We start from the raw sequence: 18332 nt of genomic DNA on the forward strand, positions 1-18332 counted from the left end.
GTGTACATCGCGGTGTTATCACTGATAGAGTACAAGTTGGTACGCCACCTTCATCGTTGAATTTTATTTGATGCAAGTCCGTGGAGGTTTGCCCACACCACGAGTCAACGATGTAGAGAAATTGATTATTTTCCACGTATGGTTAAATTACTTCATCCAAAAACTCTTCGAACGTTTGTTTTTGCAGTTTTCCAGACGTTGTCCATGTCATGTGAACATTCTGCTATTTCTCCATGTATCCATCGACGTCTTTTCGGACTCGGGGGCCGAACGTTCCAGTCACGTCCTGCAGGCAAACAAATACTTCAGGCAGCAGTTTTCCAGACAATGTGATTGCATATTGCGCGGTACATGAGTGCGTCAATTTAGTTATTTGTCCCACAGCAGTTCGGTGACTTTTTTTACCTTTGTGGGACAAAGTGCTCCTGCTGCTTATTTTATATTCACATCCTGTATGATCTGTATTTATTATATAATCAGGGTTGAATCTCGTGATTATATTGCTTGTTTCCCGCTGATATTTCATAGCGATTTCCAGAAGCTCGTCCAAAGTTCTCTTGTCTTTCTCGCTGACATATTTTGGTACATGCCGTTGAGATATCCGATGCATAGATTTGAAGCGACAACCCAAGATTCAGACGCTTTGAAGTCAAAATTTTCATCCAGAAATTGAAAAGTAGCAGCCATTGCCCACTGTTGGAGAACCCGCGTTGTTACGAGGCCCGCTCTCTGGACTCTCGCCTCGATAAACCGGTCGTAAACATGCTAATTGATTACTTCCCGTTTACCATTTCGTGTCCCTCCTACTGCGATTTGGAATCTCCACTTTGACAACTGGGTTTTGCTTTTCAATAAACTCGTTGAATGTTTTTGTAACGCTTTCAATGATCACGTTGGATGAAGTTGTGCCATTTCCATTGCCTTGACTTTTACTGCATATGGGATTCTGCCCCCGCTCATCTCCATCATCTTCTTCATTAGAATCCCAAGAAATAGGTGTCATTTCTATTTTTCATTTTTTTCCGTGCGTCACTTTCGTCGTGGCTTGCTTCGGAAGGACTCGCAACCTCTTCATTGTCGGGAAGTAAGGTCTAAGGCGCTGCAGTCATGGACTGTGCGGCTGGTCCCGGCGGAGGTTCGAGTCCTCCCTCGGGCATGGGTGTGTGTGTTTGTCCTTAGGATAATTTAGGTTAAGTACTGTGTAAGCTTAGGGACTGATGACCTTAGCAGTTAAGTCACATAAGATTTCACACACATTTGAACCTTTGTTTTCGGAAAGTAACACTTCTTTGACCGTGAATGTCATAGTCCCGTACATGTCTAGAAATCGTTTGAATATTTCTTTGTCGATTAGTGAAGATCGTTAGCTGATGTTGGAGCTCACTGATTCCAGCATAAAGTTGTTTTTGATAAGTAACTGCCATAGACAATGCATGCGTCTGTTAGCCGTCGCTAACTCACGCACACAGACATTAGAGTCCCTTTATTCTTGGAACGGCAGTTACAAATAAGGGAACGCCAACGGTCGCCGGCCGAAGTGGCCGTGCGGTTCTGGGCGCTGCAGTCCGGAACCGCGAGACCGCTACGGTCGCAGGTTCGAATCCTGCCTCGGGCATGAATGTATGTGATGTCCTTAGGTTAGTTAGGTTTAACTAGTTCTAAGTTCTAGGGGACTAATGACCTAAGCAGTTGAGTCCCATAGTGCTCAGAGCCATTTGAACCATTTGAGCCAACGGTCACAGACCATAATCAGGATTTGGCGCTACGACGTGTCAACGATCTGACAGGTATAAAATTTTCTATTACCCTGTCCCTGCATTTGTATGACGGGTTTATGACTATTTTCGAAGAAATATTTTAACAATTTCTCTCAATTTTAAGGTAAATAGCCAAATTTATGTATGCCAACGTTTTAATTACGGTTAATTTCCTGTTAAAATAAAAAGAAACGCAAAAGTTTGAAACAAAATGTGACATTCAATTTGTAATTTTGATTTATAGAGGCTTGTAATTTTTTTACATCAGTTCTTGCAAAATTTTCATGAGTAATTGTAAATTAAAACAAGCATGTGAAAAAAAAGGGAAACAGAAGTAGATGGGTCTCGAACCAGGGTCGCCTCGACGGGAGTCTCGCTCGCTTGCCACTTTCTTTTTTTTTAGGTATCATTTTGTTCTGTATTGTTCGCTGAATTTGTGCGTGGCGGACGTCCGATGACACTCGTTCAGGTGTTCGTTAATCTGTTCACTCAGTTTTTTATTACAGAGGGTAGCTAAACCCTCTCACCGAACACGCTTTCTTTTTTTTTAATCTCCTTTTGTTCGTGTTTGTTCGTTGTATCTGTTCGGGGCGGACGTCGCAAGACACCCGTTTCAGTTCGTCATTGATCCATTAACTCCGTTTTTTTATTACAGAGGTCAGCTAAACCTCTGACCGAACACGCTGAGTTACCGTGCCGGCGTGAGCTACCGTGCTGGCACTCGGCTACTCACTCACTAACCACATTTGTGAAACTTTTCTGTATATAAAGAGGTGCCTAAACTTTAATAGGCAATATTTCAAAAACGTGGCCGCATTGGCACCTACCATTTTAGAGTGTGATGTGTGCCTAATCACACTATAAGCAGCCGAAGTGGGAGCTCATAACTCGATGCATCTCCCAGAAGGTCCCCTTGTGAGGCTGTTCCCTATTGGGTCACGGGCGGCACTTCGTAGTTCGCCTCCAACAACAAGCGCAGCCCAATCAGCAAGCTCCACGCCGCCGCCAATGAGATAGACTTAGGCGTTGTGATATATGGTGGCAATAGGAAACAAAGGGTTCATGTACGGCATTCGCATACGACAGTTCTAGTATGAGTTCGCGGGTTACAGTCCGTAGCTACAGCTCGTATTGGAGATCTGCCTGCAAGACTTAGTTCACAAGTGGAGTCACCAATAGCCTTCGCATAGGCGCAAGTGTTTATTACAGTGATTGGCCGTGTGGCGTCCAGGAAGGACATACTCTGGTTGACACTGTATTCAGTAACGCTCGCTTTGACAGGCCACTGCGAAGTTGTATCTGTACGCACTAAATTGTATATGTGTGTGGGTATCACTAATTTATTTGCACTGTCGCAGTTCCTCTGTCCACCTCCGAGCACTTAAACTCAATATGACGTGTAGTAGCCGTTCTACCCAGAGAACCCATACACACCATTTGGCGACGAGAACTCCGAACTGACTGCGCTGCATAAATTCCTGTGTCACTTTGCTATTGCTCGCTTGCCTGTTCATTAACTTTCCGTGCTTGTGGCCATTTGCTGTTACATGTTGGTGCTCTTCGTTTTTGCTATCTAATTTCTGTGTTTCCGTAGCGCACACATTCACTTTAGGATTTCTTGTGTGTTTGTATTAGGATTTCTTTACCATGTTAAACTCGCCGTTCCAAACCCCTTATTTGCTTGCCTCACAATTCTCGATCTAAATGTTTCTGCAGTTACAGATGCAATAAATCAGCCAGCTTACTGAACTGACTAAGGGGTTCATGCAAACGCAGATGGCAGAAAATGAGACACGGAATCAGACTCTGTCACCCACTGCACCGCCACGAGCCCAACAACCTTCGCTGCTGCCTTCATTTCGACAGTTTGAAGGAGAAGATGAAGAATGATCGGAATATTTGCACACCTGGCCGCTCACCAAACTGATCGTACTGAGGAGCAGTTTTTTTCTGTGCACCATTGCTTTACCGCAAGTTATTTTCTAATACGAGGCCAGAACTAGTTAACTATGAGGAGCTCTGAACAATTATTACGACGTTAAGACCAGTGCGGCAGCTGCCAGATTTAAATTCTTTAGGCTTAAGAAAGTACGGGGTCGAACGTACAGGCAACGCGTGACAGATTTGCGGGGGCTCACATGACAGCGCAAATTTTAGTGTGAATATGGAAAATACTTTAGTGGCTTGATGATTTGTGAGGCTATTACTCAAAAGTGGCAGGTATTAGAATCCGTGAACAAATCTTAAAAGTCCCTGATACCACGATGCAACAGGTTTTGCAGATAATCGACGTTCAAGATTTGTATGACAGTGATAATTTTCAAGCAGGGAACGTTTCTACCTTACCCCCAAGAGATAACATTGTACAGCAACGTAAGCAGCTCATTTCGAAGGCAAACACACAGCGGCCCAGTCGGGTACGCCCCAGCTTTCCAAGTAAACAACGTGGTCGGAAATCTTGCCTTCGTTGTTTCGAATCTCACAAACATGACCGGTGCCCTTCGCGTAATCCGACTTGTTTTGCATGTGGTAAAACTGGGCGCGTTCAAGCTGTTTGTCTGCACGTGACAAAGACTTCCACTCAGAACAGTCGCTCACATAACTCGAACTTTCAAGTGCATGTTGTTCATACTGAGCTGAGCTGTGATTCTATCGTAGAAAATAATAGTGAATCTGTGCAATACAAAGAATCAGTAGTTCTTTCAGTGCAACGCCACTCCAACAGGATTTCTGTGGATTTTGTTATTGCTTGCCAAACTGTTAAGTTTCAGTTAGAGACAAGTGCTTCATGTCATTGCTAAATCGCAATACTTATGATCTGCTTGGCAAGCCCAAGAAACAGAAGTCAACAACAACGCTGATGGCGTATAATGGACAGGATCTTATAGCTGTCCAGCCGTCTATCAAAATTTGCAGAAGACTGTGTCGTTCCCGTTTCAGTGTTCACAGGACACTCATAATATTTTTGGTCTTGATTTGTTTGACTTGTTTGGACTGCGTAATGTAGACAATGTACTAGCAATTACTTCGTTTGCCTTTAGAGAGATTGTTGCTCAGTTGTGTGACGAATTTAAAGATTTGTTTACTGAAGGCTTACGCAGAGCTACCAATTTTCGTTGTTCGTATGACGTTGAAACACAGTTCAAAGCCCCGCTTTTGCAGAGATCGCGCGGTACCATTCCCGCTCCGTGAATATGTTGCAAAGGAACTTGTACAGTGGCAGAGAAAAGGTGTCATTGGACGTATCACAGCCAGTTTGTGGGCATCCCCATTAGTTTTCGTGAAGAACCGTTCAAGAAAATTGAGAATTTGAGCAAAATTTAAGCCGACAGTGAATCCTCAAACAGTAGTTGATTCATTCCCATTATCGTTATCTCATGAGCTTATGGACGGCTTAGGAGCGGGTCATTGTTTCTCCAAGATAGATTTGCATTATGTCTACCTACAGATTCCGTTAGATGAACAGGCACATGAAGTATTTATGATTAATAAGCACATGGAACTCTACAAATTTCTTCGCTTGCCTTCGGATAGTGCACCGGCATCAGTGGTCTTTCAACGCTATTTGGAACAACTGACTGCACCTGCTCCTTGAACAGATTACTTAGATGACACTGTGGTATCAGGCCACAGCAGAAGATCACCTCAATAATTTGGGTACTCTGTTCAAAGTGTTATCAGAGGCATGCCTCAAATGTAACAAAGACAAGTTTTTATTCATCCAAACTGAAATTGAGTACTTAGGTCATGTGAACCGTTCCCAAGGTGTTCATTTGACACGGTCCCACTTGCAGGCTATTCGTAATCTCAAACCACCAAGAAATCTCTTAATTTCAGTCAGTATTAGGGAAGCTGACCTACTACATCCGCTTCATTCCTCATGCAGCTCAAATCGCTAGCAGCTCAAATCGCGACGCCCTTAAATCATCTTTGAGACAAGAACGTACCTTTCGTGTGGTCCCACGAATATGCCATTGTATTCAGAAATTGAAAGACGCTTTGAGATCGTTGCGTGGTCAATTTCGATCCTGGCAAACCTCGTAAGGCCGTGGCATGGCACTTCCGCACAGAATTTGTTCTGCAGACAGGCCAAGAGCTTTCGCCTCTAAACTTCTCGACAAGGCTCCAACCAATTATTCGCAGATGGAAAAGTAGACTCCTGCGATCATTTATGGAGTGACTAAATTTCACCGAAAACTATATGGGAGGAAATTCTACTTAGTCACTGACTTCAAACTGCTGCAGTCACTTTTCAACGCGGCCAAGACTATTTCACACCGCCCTGCACGATGGGCTCTTATCAATACGAGATAATTTACAGGCTCACTTCCAAGCATGCCAAAGCAAACACATGGTCGCGTCTTCCTGTGGGAGCAGATGCGGACTTGGACACATCAGAAGCATCATGTCGTCACATGGATTCACGGGAGTTATATCATCCTGACAATTTCCCATTGGATAACGAGAAGGTCGCCCAGGCAACGGCAGCCGAAATGGGCTTTCAGATTTAGTTGCGCTACGTATGCACGGGTAGACCTCGTCCAGTGAAACAAATCATTAGCCCTGTGAACCGCCGATACTTTGCACGTCGGCATGACTTGTCAGTGCTCAAGACACTGTATTATTTTGTAATGCACTGAATCAAAACTGTTGTGTGTGGTGATCCCAAAGGCTCACCAGAGATATGTACTCAGCTTGCTCATCATGGTAAGCACGAAATGATAAGCTCCCAGACACTGCACTTGGTTCGGCATGGACGCTCAAATAGAACAGAAGATGGCACAGTTCCATGCTTGTGAGGAACACCAGCCAACCCGTCCTCAACGTTTTTTTGATTGGCAAAACCAGAAGCGCCTTGGCAGTGCGTTCATTTGGACTTTGCTGGCCCCTACTGGAGCATTCATTGGCTGATTGCCATCGAGCATATAGCATATTTCCTTTCGATGTGCCGATGAATTCAACATCGACACGTCGCACACTTTACTCTTTGCAATCCATATTTTGCACTGAAGGTTTTCCATAGATGCTAGTGACTGACAACCGACCTAAATTTGTGTCGACAGAATTTCGTACATTCGTCACATCACCAGTGTGCGTTTCTCAAACAGAGAAGTGGAGCGCTTCATGCGCATTTTCAAACAGCAGATGGACAAGCTACGCACCAACCACACGCGGAAACAAGCTTTGCTGCTCTTCCTCTCGTCTTACCGCTTCCAGCCCCGCAGCGGCACTTCACCACCGGAGTTGCTCCATGGACCTCGCAACCGCAAACTGCTTCAGCTGCTTCGTCCACCACAGTGGCCGACGCCTGCTCTGCCCAATCAGGCAATGAATAACGCTAATCAACAATTTTTTTCAGATTGTATGGCAGACGGAAGATCTGGGAACACGGCAGTATTGTAAAATCATTAGGTAGATCCATGTCTCATGTATAAGGTCTAAGAGGTTTGCAGTGGCGGCACCGGAACCAACTTCTCCCGTCTAATTTACGTAATCCTGGCGCCGAGTCTTTCTTTGCGTATTAGTTGCCTGCGTGGATGATGCAGCCTTGACTCCATACAGCGACTTGGCTTCCTGTGTCACCAGTACCAGGCACTGAACTCATGGACCTGAACCCGACGCCTCAGCCAGAACCGAGTGGACGACAGATGTCTTCCAGGGGTGGTCCATCCCACATCAGCACGCCATTGGGGGTCAACACCACGAAGATTGCACTTCATTGTCGGACGCAGGAGTGTGCCCTTTACATCGTTCTTCGACTAGAGTTCTGGGGTGGTCGCAAGGCGAATGAAGGGGCACCAATGGGGGCTCAGCACCAGCTACAGATTGGGCTCCCTCTCCGTTTGCTGCACCGAGCCCTCCTCCCCCCAGCTCCCCGCGACTGCGGTTGTAGCAGCAACCGACACTACACGACGAAGGTGCGAAAACTCAGGGGGGGGGGGGGGGCGAGAGTGTTGTATTCTCGCAAATGGACGTAACCGGACCTGGCACGCTGAGACGGTTTCCGACTGGTGCCACGAGCTGCCCTTTGAAGTTCAACACAAGCGTGGCCTAATCAGCAACGAGATGGACTTCCGCGTTTTTATAAGTGGCGGTCACAGGCAGCAATTGCTTCATGTTCGTCGATGGCATATGACAGGATTCCAGGGCTGCAGTTCGTAGCTATAGTTCCCAGTGGAAATCAATCTGCCGGACGTAATCTACAAGTGGAGTCGCCAGGCTTTCGATTAGGGACACGTGATTACTACAGGGACTGACAGTGTGACGCCAAGGATGGACATAGTCTTTTTACACTGAAGTCAGTAAAGCACACCTTGACAGGCCACTGCTTACTTGTATCTGTCCGCAATCACATACCATGAGTTTCTGTACAAACTCAGCTAAGTACAGCAGCCCAATATAGTGTGTGTGGGTGTATCACTAATTTGTTTGCACTGTCACAGTTCCTCCGTGCAACTGGGAACACCTAAATCTAATACGACGTGTGCGAGCCGTTCCACCTAGGCGACCCGTACACACAGCACTCGAGGTATGCATTTTAGAGCCCACGTTTACTATTGTTTTTTGTTTTGTTTTAGTTCTTACTACTACTTCTAAAACTTTGTCGGTGGTATTTTGGTTCACTTTGTATGCATGAGTATTAATTGAGGTTTGGAGTGATATCTCGTGGCGATCGCGAGAGCTACGAGCTACTTTTTTTTTATTATTGATCGTTGTGTTTGGTCGTTGCGGACGTAGCAAGACATCCTATTGAAGTTCGGTGGTTGATCATTCCACTCAGTTTTTTATTACAGAGGCCAAGCGGCAACCTACTGATCTACAGAGGAGGTAACTGGAGAGTAAAGCATTGAACAGCCCCCCAATTCTGAGAGGAGTGGAGCATGGCCAGAGTGCATATACACTCCTGGAAATGGAAAAAAGAACACATTGACACCGGTGTGTCAGACCCACCATACTTGCTCCGGACACTGCGAGAGGGCTGTACAAGCAATGATCACACGCACGGCACAGCGGACACACCAGGAACCGCGGTGATGGCCGTCGAATGGCGCTAGCTGCGCAGCATTTGTGCACCGCCGCCGTCAGTGTCAGCCAGTTTGCCGTGGCATACGGAGCTCCATCGCAGTCTTTAACACTGGTAGCATGCCGCGACAGTGTGGACGTGAACCGTATGTGCAGTTGACGGACTTAGAGCGAGGGCGTATAGTGGGCATGCGGGTTGCCGGGTGGAGGTACCGCCGAATTGCTCAACACGTGGGGCGTGAGGTCTCCACAGTACATCGATGTTGTCGCCAGTGGTCGGCGGAAGGTGCACGTGCCCATCGACCTGGGACCGGACCGCAGCGACGCACGGATGCACGCCAAGACCGTAGGATCCTACGCAGTGCCGTAGGGGACCGCACCGCCACTTCCCAGCAAATTAGGGACACTGTTGCTCCTGGGGTATCGGCGAGGACCATTCGCAACCGTCTCCATGAAGCTGGGCTACGGTCCCGCACACCGTTAGGCCGTCTTCCGCTCACGCCCCAACATCGTGCAGCCCGCCTCCAGTGGTGTCGCGACAGGCGTGAATGGAGGGACGAATGGAGACGTGTCGTCTTCAGCGATGAGAGTCGCTTCTGCCTTGGTGCCAATGATGGTCGTATGCGTGTTTGGCGCCGTGCAGGTGAGCGCCACAATCAGGACTGCATACGACCGAGGCACACAGGGCCAACACCAGGCATCATGGTGTGGGGAGCGATCTCCTACACTGGCCGTACACCACTGGTCGAGGGGACACTGAATAGTGCACGGTACATCCAAACCGTCATCGAACCCATCGTTCTACCATTCCTAGACCGGCAAGGGAACTTGCTGTTCCAACAGGACAATGCACGTCCGCATGTATCCCGTGCCACCCAACGTGCTCTAGAAGGTGTAAGTCAACTACCCTGGCCAGCAAGATCTCCGGATCTGTCCCCCATTGAGCATGTTTGGGACTGGATGAAGCGTCGTCTCACGCAGTCTGCACGTCCAGCACGAACGCTGGTCCAACTGAGGCGCCAGGCGGAAATGGCATGGCAAGCCGTTCCACAGGACTACATCCAGCATCTCTACGATCGTCTCCATGGGAGAATATCAGCCTGCATTGCTGCGAAAGGTGAATATACACTGTACTAGTGCCGAAATTGTGCATGCTCTGTTGCCTGTGTCTATGTGCCTGTGGTTCTGTCAGTGTGATCATGTGATGTATCTGACCCCAGGAATGTATCAATAAAGTTTCCCCTTCCTGGGACAATGAATTCACGGTGTTCTTATTTCAATTTCCAGGAGTGTACATGCAGGGTGTAAACCATAATTGTTTACTTATGTGTATGGTACCTGTTCTTTCGGACATGCCATGGTGCATCGTGACAGCCGTGAAGAATTAAATTTCAATGAATTGCAAACATCAGCTGTGTACGGGACGTTGATAGAAATCAACGAGACTAGTTGAAAATGTGCGTCCGACCGGTATTCGAAGCTGGGATCTCCTGCTTTCTCGGAAAGCGCTATAACCACTCAGCCACCGAGGACACAGGAATTAGCGCGGTTACGCGGACTTGTCTCAAGCATGCCTCGCCCCCCCCCCCCCCAAGCAGATCCACATTCTCAACTTACTCCACACCCTACGAAAGTAGTGCTCCCCGCCCATTAATCAATGTTCGTGGCAAGGCCTATTGCCGCATGACTTCGAGAGTATGTGTGCATTTGCACAGAAATGATCCTTGGCTTGTCATCGCCGTAATTGTATGTGCAAGGTGTCTGTTCTTTCGGACATGTCAGGAAGAACAGACACCATGGTGGATCGTGACAGCCGTGAAGAATAAAATTTCAATGGGCAGGGAGCACTACTTTCGTAGTGTGTCGAGTAAGTTGAGAATGTGGGTCTGTGGGGGGTGGGGAAGGTGGGACGTGGGGGGAGGATGTGCTTGGGGTAAGTCCGCGCAGCCGCGCTGCCTCCAGTGTCATCGATGTCTTAAGGATTTGAGCGCCTGCCTAGTAAGCAGGAGGTCCCACCTTCGAGTTCCGGTCGGGCGCACATTTCAAACTCTCCCTGTTGATTTCTATCAACATCTCGTAACCAGCTGATGTTTGTAATTCATTGAAATTTCATAATTTTTCACAGTGTACCGCAAGAGGTTGGGAGTACAAATTGATTTAATACATGCGATGCAGTTGCGAATATGAACAGCCGCAGCTGTGTAAGGGAACGACAATGGAAATTTATACCGGACTAGGACTCGACCCTGGATTTAGCGTTTTAAGCGAACGAACGCCTTAATCGCTTGCGCTATCCGTGCTCGATTCATAGCCAGACCGAAACTTCCATATGCCGTCGATCCTACGTCGCTACCTGTACTCGAACACACATTACGTAATTCCTGTACATGGGAGGGTATTTTAGTTGAAAGTCGGTGCCCGGTATCGGGGAATAAATACTTAATTGCAGTGCCTGTGTTGTTAAGATTAAAGGTACAACGTTCTTTCCGACATCTGTGATGCAGGGACGACGGCAGATGGGAGTTTAAGTGTGGCCGTGAGTCGTGAACGGGTAGCCAAAGCGATTAAGGGGACCCCTCGTGTAAAGCGGGAAATCTGAGTTCGAGTCTTGGTGTGGCACAAAATTTCACTGTCGTCATTGCCTTTAAGGAGAATACATTACACGTATTTCACAACGGTTGTGGGTGTCCGAAGGAACGTCGCATCGTTCTTGTTAACAACGCAGGCACTGCAGACTCCAATTCGGTTTAGAACACTTGTGGTCTATGGAACCGGGAAACAATCTCAAACTGGCGCATAAAAGTCACGTCATCTCTTGGTCTCCCTCTACGATTTTTACCCTCCATGCTGCCCTCCAAAACTAAATTGGTGATCCCTTAATGCTTCAGAATATGCCCGACCAACCGATCCCTTCTTCTAGTCAAGTTGCGCCACTAAGTTCTCTTCTCTCCAATTCTATTCAAGACCTCATTAGTTAACTACCCATCTAATCTTCAGCATTCTTCTGTAGCACCTTATTTCGAAAGCTTCTATTCTCTTCTTGTCTAAACTATTTATCGCCCACGTTTCATTTCCATACATGGATACACTCCATACAAATGCACTACTGGCCATTAAAATTGATGCACCACCAAGATGACGTGCTCCAGACGCGACATTTAACTGACAGGAAGAAGATGCTGTGATACGCAAATGATTAGCTTTTCAGAGCTTTCACACAAGATTGGCGCCGCTGTCGACACCTACATCGTGCTGACATGGGGAAAGTTTCCAGCTCATTTCTCATACACAAACAGCAGTTGACCGGCGTTGCCTGGTGAAACCTTGTTGTGATGCCTCGTGTAAGGAGGAGAAATGCGTACCATCACGTTTCAGACTTTGATAAAGGTCGGATTGTAGCCTATCACGATTGCGGTTTATCGCACCGCGAAATTGCTGCTCGCGTTGGTCGATATCCAATGACTGTTAGCAGAATATGGACTCGGTGGGTTCAGGAGGGTAATACGGAACGCCGTGCTGGATCCCAACGGCCTGGTATCATTAGTAGTCGAGAAGACAGGCATCTTATCCGCATGGCTGTAACGGATCGTGCAGCCACGTCTCGATCCCTGAGTCAACATATGGGGACGTTTGCATGACAACAACCATCTGCACGAGCAGTTCGACGACGGTTGCAGGAGCTTGAACTATCAGCTCGGAGAACATGGCTGCGGTTATCCTTGACGCTGCATCACAGACAGGAGCGCCTGCGATGGTGTAGTCAATTACGAACCTGGGTGTACGCTTGGCAAGACGTCATTTTTTCTGATGAATCCTAGTTCTGTTTACAGCATCATGATGTTCACATACGTGTTTGGTGACATCGCGGTGAACGCACAGTCGTCATCGCTACACTGGCGTATCACCCGGCGTGATGGTATGGGGTGCCATTGGTTACACGTCTCGGTCACCTCTTGTTCGCATTGACGGCACCTTAAGCAGTGGACGATACATTTCGGATGTGTTACGACCCGTGGCTCTACCTTTCAATCGGTCCCTGCGAAACCCTACATTTCAGCTGGATAATGCACGACCGCATGTTGCAGGTCCTGTACGGGCCTTTCTGGACACAGAAAATGTACGACTGCTGCCCTGGCCAGCACATTCTCCAGATCTCTCACCAACTGAAAACGTCTGGTCAATGGTGGCCGTGCAACTGGCTCGTCACAATACGCCAGTCACTACTCTTGATGAACTGTGGTATCGTGGTGAAGCTGCATGGGCAGCTGTACCTGTACATGCCATCCAAGCTCTGTTTGACTCAATGCCCAGGCGTATCAAGGCCATTATTACGGCCAGAAGTGGTTGTTCTGGGTACTGATTTCTCAGGACCTATGCACCCAAATTGCGTGAAAATGTAATCACATGTCAGTTCTAGTATAATATATTTTTCCAATGAATACCCGTCTATCAGCTGCATTTCTTCTTGGTGTAGCAATTTTAAAGGCCAGTAGTGTACTTTCAGAAACGACTTCCTGATACTTATATCTATACTCGATGTTAACAAATTTCTCCTCTTCAGAAACGCTTCCCTTGCCATTGCCAGTCGACATTTTATATCCTCTCTAGTTCGACCATCATCAGTAATTTTGCTCCGCAAATAGCAAAGCTCATTTACTACTTTAAACGTCTCCTTTCCTAATGTAATTCACTTTGCAATTTATAAGTGCACGACTAGGACGGATGCGTAAGAGAGAGGGGATATTAAAAATTTCACGTAGCGCACATTCGCTGTATCTTAGGTAGACCAATTCGAGATTTTTCTTTTTTGAATGAGATTGGCGACATTTTGCTGTATATTTTAATGTTGATTTATTGTGCGTTAAACTTCGTTCCGCACAATGTCAGGCGCAATATATATATTTTATAATCGATGTTCATGATGTAACATTTCGACGATAACGTTGTGGTATGGACAGCATCTCCGACAACCCCATCCGTCGCGCAGCGCGCGCTAACAGCCACGTGAGGGACGTCACTTTTGAACTCGCCGCCAGTACTCCGCCGGGAGAGATCTTTATCCGTAGCTCGCTTTTCTCCGTGTGCTGGCCCCACGCATTCACGCCACCAGAGGACACGGGATTTACATCTCACACGCCCGCAGCTCTCACTGACCGCTGCAGCCTTTTAAGCAGCCGCAGTTCAAAGCTCCCCTCGCATCAAGTGAATCTATGGACTTTTGAACGTTAGTGTGGAAAACAGCAGTGAGAAACTATAAAGGACAGACAAATGAAAACTAGACAGAGTTAAAAAAAGTGAGTAGACAGTTTATTATTCACAAAGTAATTGCCACAACTAGAGTTGTGCTGTACCAAAAGTACGGTTCGGCAGTTTTGGTAAGGTACAGAAATGACGCTGTAAATGGTTGTATTACTGGCAGTAACGGTACGATTGGTAGAGAAAGGCGTAAATGAATGTGTGAGAGGGACGCTGGCAGCCAACTACGTTCTTTTTTTGTTTGTTTATTTTGCACATAATTAGAGCTGCACGTCGTTCAGTGTTAGTCCATTGCGTATTTTTTTATCCTTACGAAATATGAATTGCATTTCATATGTAATAAAAGTTATCTGATCCGGTACCTTCTGCCCTTTTATGCAACCAAAGCAAATACTTTAAATACAAGTGCCGTTTACCCGCAAAAACATAAAAAATTGATGTAATTGTTATTTTTTGCTGAATAGTTGTTCATCATGATGACAGACAAATGTTTCCTGCTGTTACTGATAAGTGCTAAGATAGGTTATGAATAACAGAAACATGTTTTATATAAAACTCAACAAAGTATTGAAGCGATGTTTGATATATTTTCGTTTCGCATTTTTTTTTAATTTTATCTTTTTCTGAAGAAACTGTCTAGCGCTGTATGGTATACCGTTATTTTGTACTCTTTTTACTACAACATCCCTCTATTTCACGTTACAAATCAACTTTTTTCGTGTAAAACGTGAATTAAACACTGGCAATTTTATTTGCCATAAACACTGTTTACATTTAACGAGTTCATATTCGCTGTAAGGTGTCATAGCGATCCAGGTTCAAATGGTTCAAATGGCTCTGAGCACTATGGGACTTAACATCTGAGGTCATCAGTCCCCTAGAACTTAGAACTACTTAAACCTAACTAACCTAAGGACAACACACACATCCATGCCCGAGGCAGGATTCGAACCTGCGACCGTAGCGGTCGTGCGGTTCCAGACTGAAGCGCCCAGAACCGCTCGGCCACACCGGCCGGCTAGCGATCCAGAAAATACTTGTTTTCAGAACTGCAGAAAAACAGCCGAAGTTGCAAATTTCACTTTTATTTAGTTGATGACTGGTTTGGGGTCCGATCCCTTTCTCAAATCTTCTTAAAGGACAGAAAATCAAAGTTACAATCATGTACAATACAGCTGTTACCAAATTCTCCTCCCCTCCCACTCCTTCTACCTCTCCCAATTCCACCTCTACTCACATATGCCTGCTAGAGTGGTTATGTTGTGCCTTCCCCTAGGATAGACAGTACCATTTGGCTATAGCCTTTCATATATACATTGCGTGTCTTGTATCCCTTTTTTATTTGATTAAACGGATACGTGTTATTTTACTGCCATTAGAGGCCCTCCTTTTTGGTGCGTTGTGAAAGACAATTCTGGCATTTAATGTCTGTTTACACCTGGGAGATTTCAAAGAGTTGTTTTATCTTCGTATAGTTCTGTAAGGTATGTTATGGCTCGGGTTTTTACGTTTCTAAAGGGTCGGGAATGAAGATTTTTTTTAAACGTCCTATTATTTGCTTTCTTTTATACTAATGATACAGTTCACATTTAATGATTTTTACGTACCATCATGGCATATATGGCAGCGCCATATGTGGCGCTGCTGTTCTTTACTGTTCGGTGATGTTAAGCATTTTATTGTTTATGGTAGAAATTTTAAAAGTATTAATTTAATTGTTCGCTTACACTGTTGCTGCATTAATTGTTGCATATTTGATGAATGAAGAATAATGTTATTAATAAATAAAATATGTTTCCTGTATCCTGACAGTACGCCCCTTTGCCGAAGTAGGATGTAAATGCCGTGTGACTAGGGTCTCCCGTCGGGGAGACCGTTTGCCGGGTGCAAGTCTTTCGATTTGACGCCACTTCGATGACTTGCGCGTCGGTGGGGATGCAATGATGATGGTTAGGACAACATAACACCCAGTCCCGAGCGGAGAAAACCTCCGAGCCTGCCGGGAATCGATCCCAAGCCCCTAGGATCGAAATACTGTCGCGCTGACCACTTTTTTTTAAACTTATTCTGTTCGATTTCGTTCGTTGCATCTGCTCGTGGTGGACGTCGTAAGACACTTGTTTAAGTTCGTCGTTGATCGGTTAACTCAGTTTTTTTTTATTACAGGGGGCAGCCAACCCTCTGACCTAACACGCTGAGCTACCGTGCCGGCAATCCACTCAGCTACCGGGGACGGACGATGAAGTAGGATAACTAAGTAGGACAAAAATGTTCGATAGCTTCTGCGGTCCTTTATTTACCCTCTCTGTTCCGAAGCGGTTCACGGCTTTCTGTTTCTGAGGAAGTCCAATAAGACTCTGATACATACAGAGGCAAAGCGATCGAAATGAGATAAGGCCCGATGGGTAAGCAATACAACTAACGTACAGCTAACATGGTGAAGATCTTAACCGTCAAAGGCTACTAGGAAAATTACCGTACTCTACACTTACTTATGAAAGTCTACAGTTGCCTACGGTAGTTTTAGAACTCTTGCTATAACTGTTAAAACATGTATCCCACAGCGAGACAAGACAATCAGTGGTTTCGTGGAAAAAATGTTTGTGGTTACTAAGGAACCATTATTGCGTCCCAGCGTGTATGTCTTCGTCCGAAGCATATCAACGGCCATGAAGGCCTTCCTTGAGGGCCCCAGAAATGTGTAAATGGCCGTGCAGTTCTACGCGCTACAGTCTGGAACCGCGAGGCCGCTTCGGTCGCAGGTTCGAATCCTGCCTCGGGCATGGATGTGTGTGATGTCTTTAGGTTACTTAGGTTTAAGTAGATTTAAGTTCTAGGGGACTGATGACCTCAGAAGTTGAGCCCCATAGTGCTCAGAGCCATTTGAACCATTTGAAATGTGGAAATGGCATGAGGAGAGATCGCAACTGTATGGAGGGTGCTAACGGCTTCCCAGCGGAACTTCTGCAGCGTAGTCGAAACAAACGTGGAAGCATGTGGGTGTGCGTTATCCAGCAACATGATGACGACACTCGTCAACATTCCTGGGCGTTTTGACACAATGACGCTTTTCAGTTATAACGAAGTCTCCATATATCCCTGTGCGTTAATTGTGGGGCCGTGTTCCGGAGGGTCCATGAGCAGCGGGCTCTTGCAGTCAAACAAAAAGGACATCATCACTTTCCCGGAGCTGGCGTGCACGGCTTTGGATGCTTTCAATAGTGGTGAATCCACGCGCTTCCATTGTTGGCACCGACATCGTTCTTCGGCTAAAAAATGATGACACCATATTTCATCTCCCGCGAGAATATGGGACAGAAACAATACTCTTCACCGTAATACCGTTTCAGATGTTGCAGTGATGTCGACATTCTGTTCAACTTCTGCTCCTGCAAAGGCTGTGGGAATTTCTCTGCGCACAGATTTTCCAGGACTTCAGCTTCATTGTTATGACGGATTGAGCGGTACCATGGCTGATGCCCAATATGGGGCGAATGTCTTCCACCTTCCGCGTCGGTCGTTTGCGAAGGCAGCATCCACCGCAGCAGTGACAGAAGTGGTAATGACATTGTGGACCTATCCTGACCGACTGCTGCCTTTCAGTGACACCCGACCTTCTCGAAATCGTTCGACTCCACACAAACATATGTGCACTTGACACATAGTTTTCGCCACACGAAGCAGATATTCGGACACGAGTTTCACTTCCTGACACTCCATTCGGAGTCAAAAATCGCTCTGCACCTCGCTGTTTCTTTTTCTTGACCTCCATAGTCAAGTCGGACGCACAAAACGACTAGCTGACCCCATGTTCAGCACATCTAGCAGACAAATGGCACAGCTGTGAACGTTCGCGCTGTTCCTTCCTGATTGCCCCCGAGGTCGCTTCCATACGCACACCTAGTTGCGTTACTAATGTCCGCACCATGCTCATTACGTGGTCTGTCTCGTTTTGATTTTACTACCCGTTATATACATCACCGTAGCTCCACCGCACTAAGCGTCTTGTGTGACTGTCTCAGAATTCTATACTATTTGTTACAATCAAGAACATTACACTCATTTATAAATAACTCATGGACCACATTAGAACCTACAGTATCCAAAGTTATGTAAAACGCAGTTATTATGCGTACGTGGTGTGAAGAAACATATTAATATGTTTTATGTAAGTCTGCAGGCTTTCGTAGCCGTTGTCACTAAAGATAAAATCTTCTGGGTTGTTAGGCCGCGTCATATTTGCTTTGACCACTCTGCTGGGAGTTTCTTCAGGTTCTGTTCTAGCAATAGTGGACA

The sequence above is a fragment of the Schistocerca serialis genome, chromosome 1 (assembly GCF_023864345.2).
Source record: "Schistocerca serialis cubense isolate TAMUIC-IGC-003099 chromosome 1, iqSchSeri2.2, whole genome shotgun sequence".
NCBI classification, from domain to species: Eukaryota; Metazoa; Arthropoda; class Insecta; order Orthoptera; family Acrididae; genus Schistocerca; species Schistocerca serialis.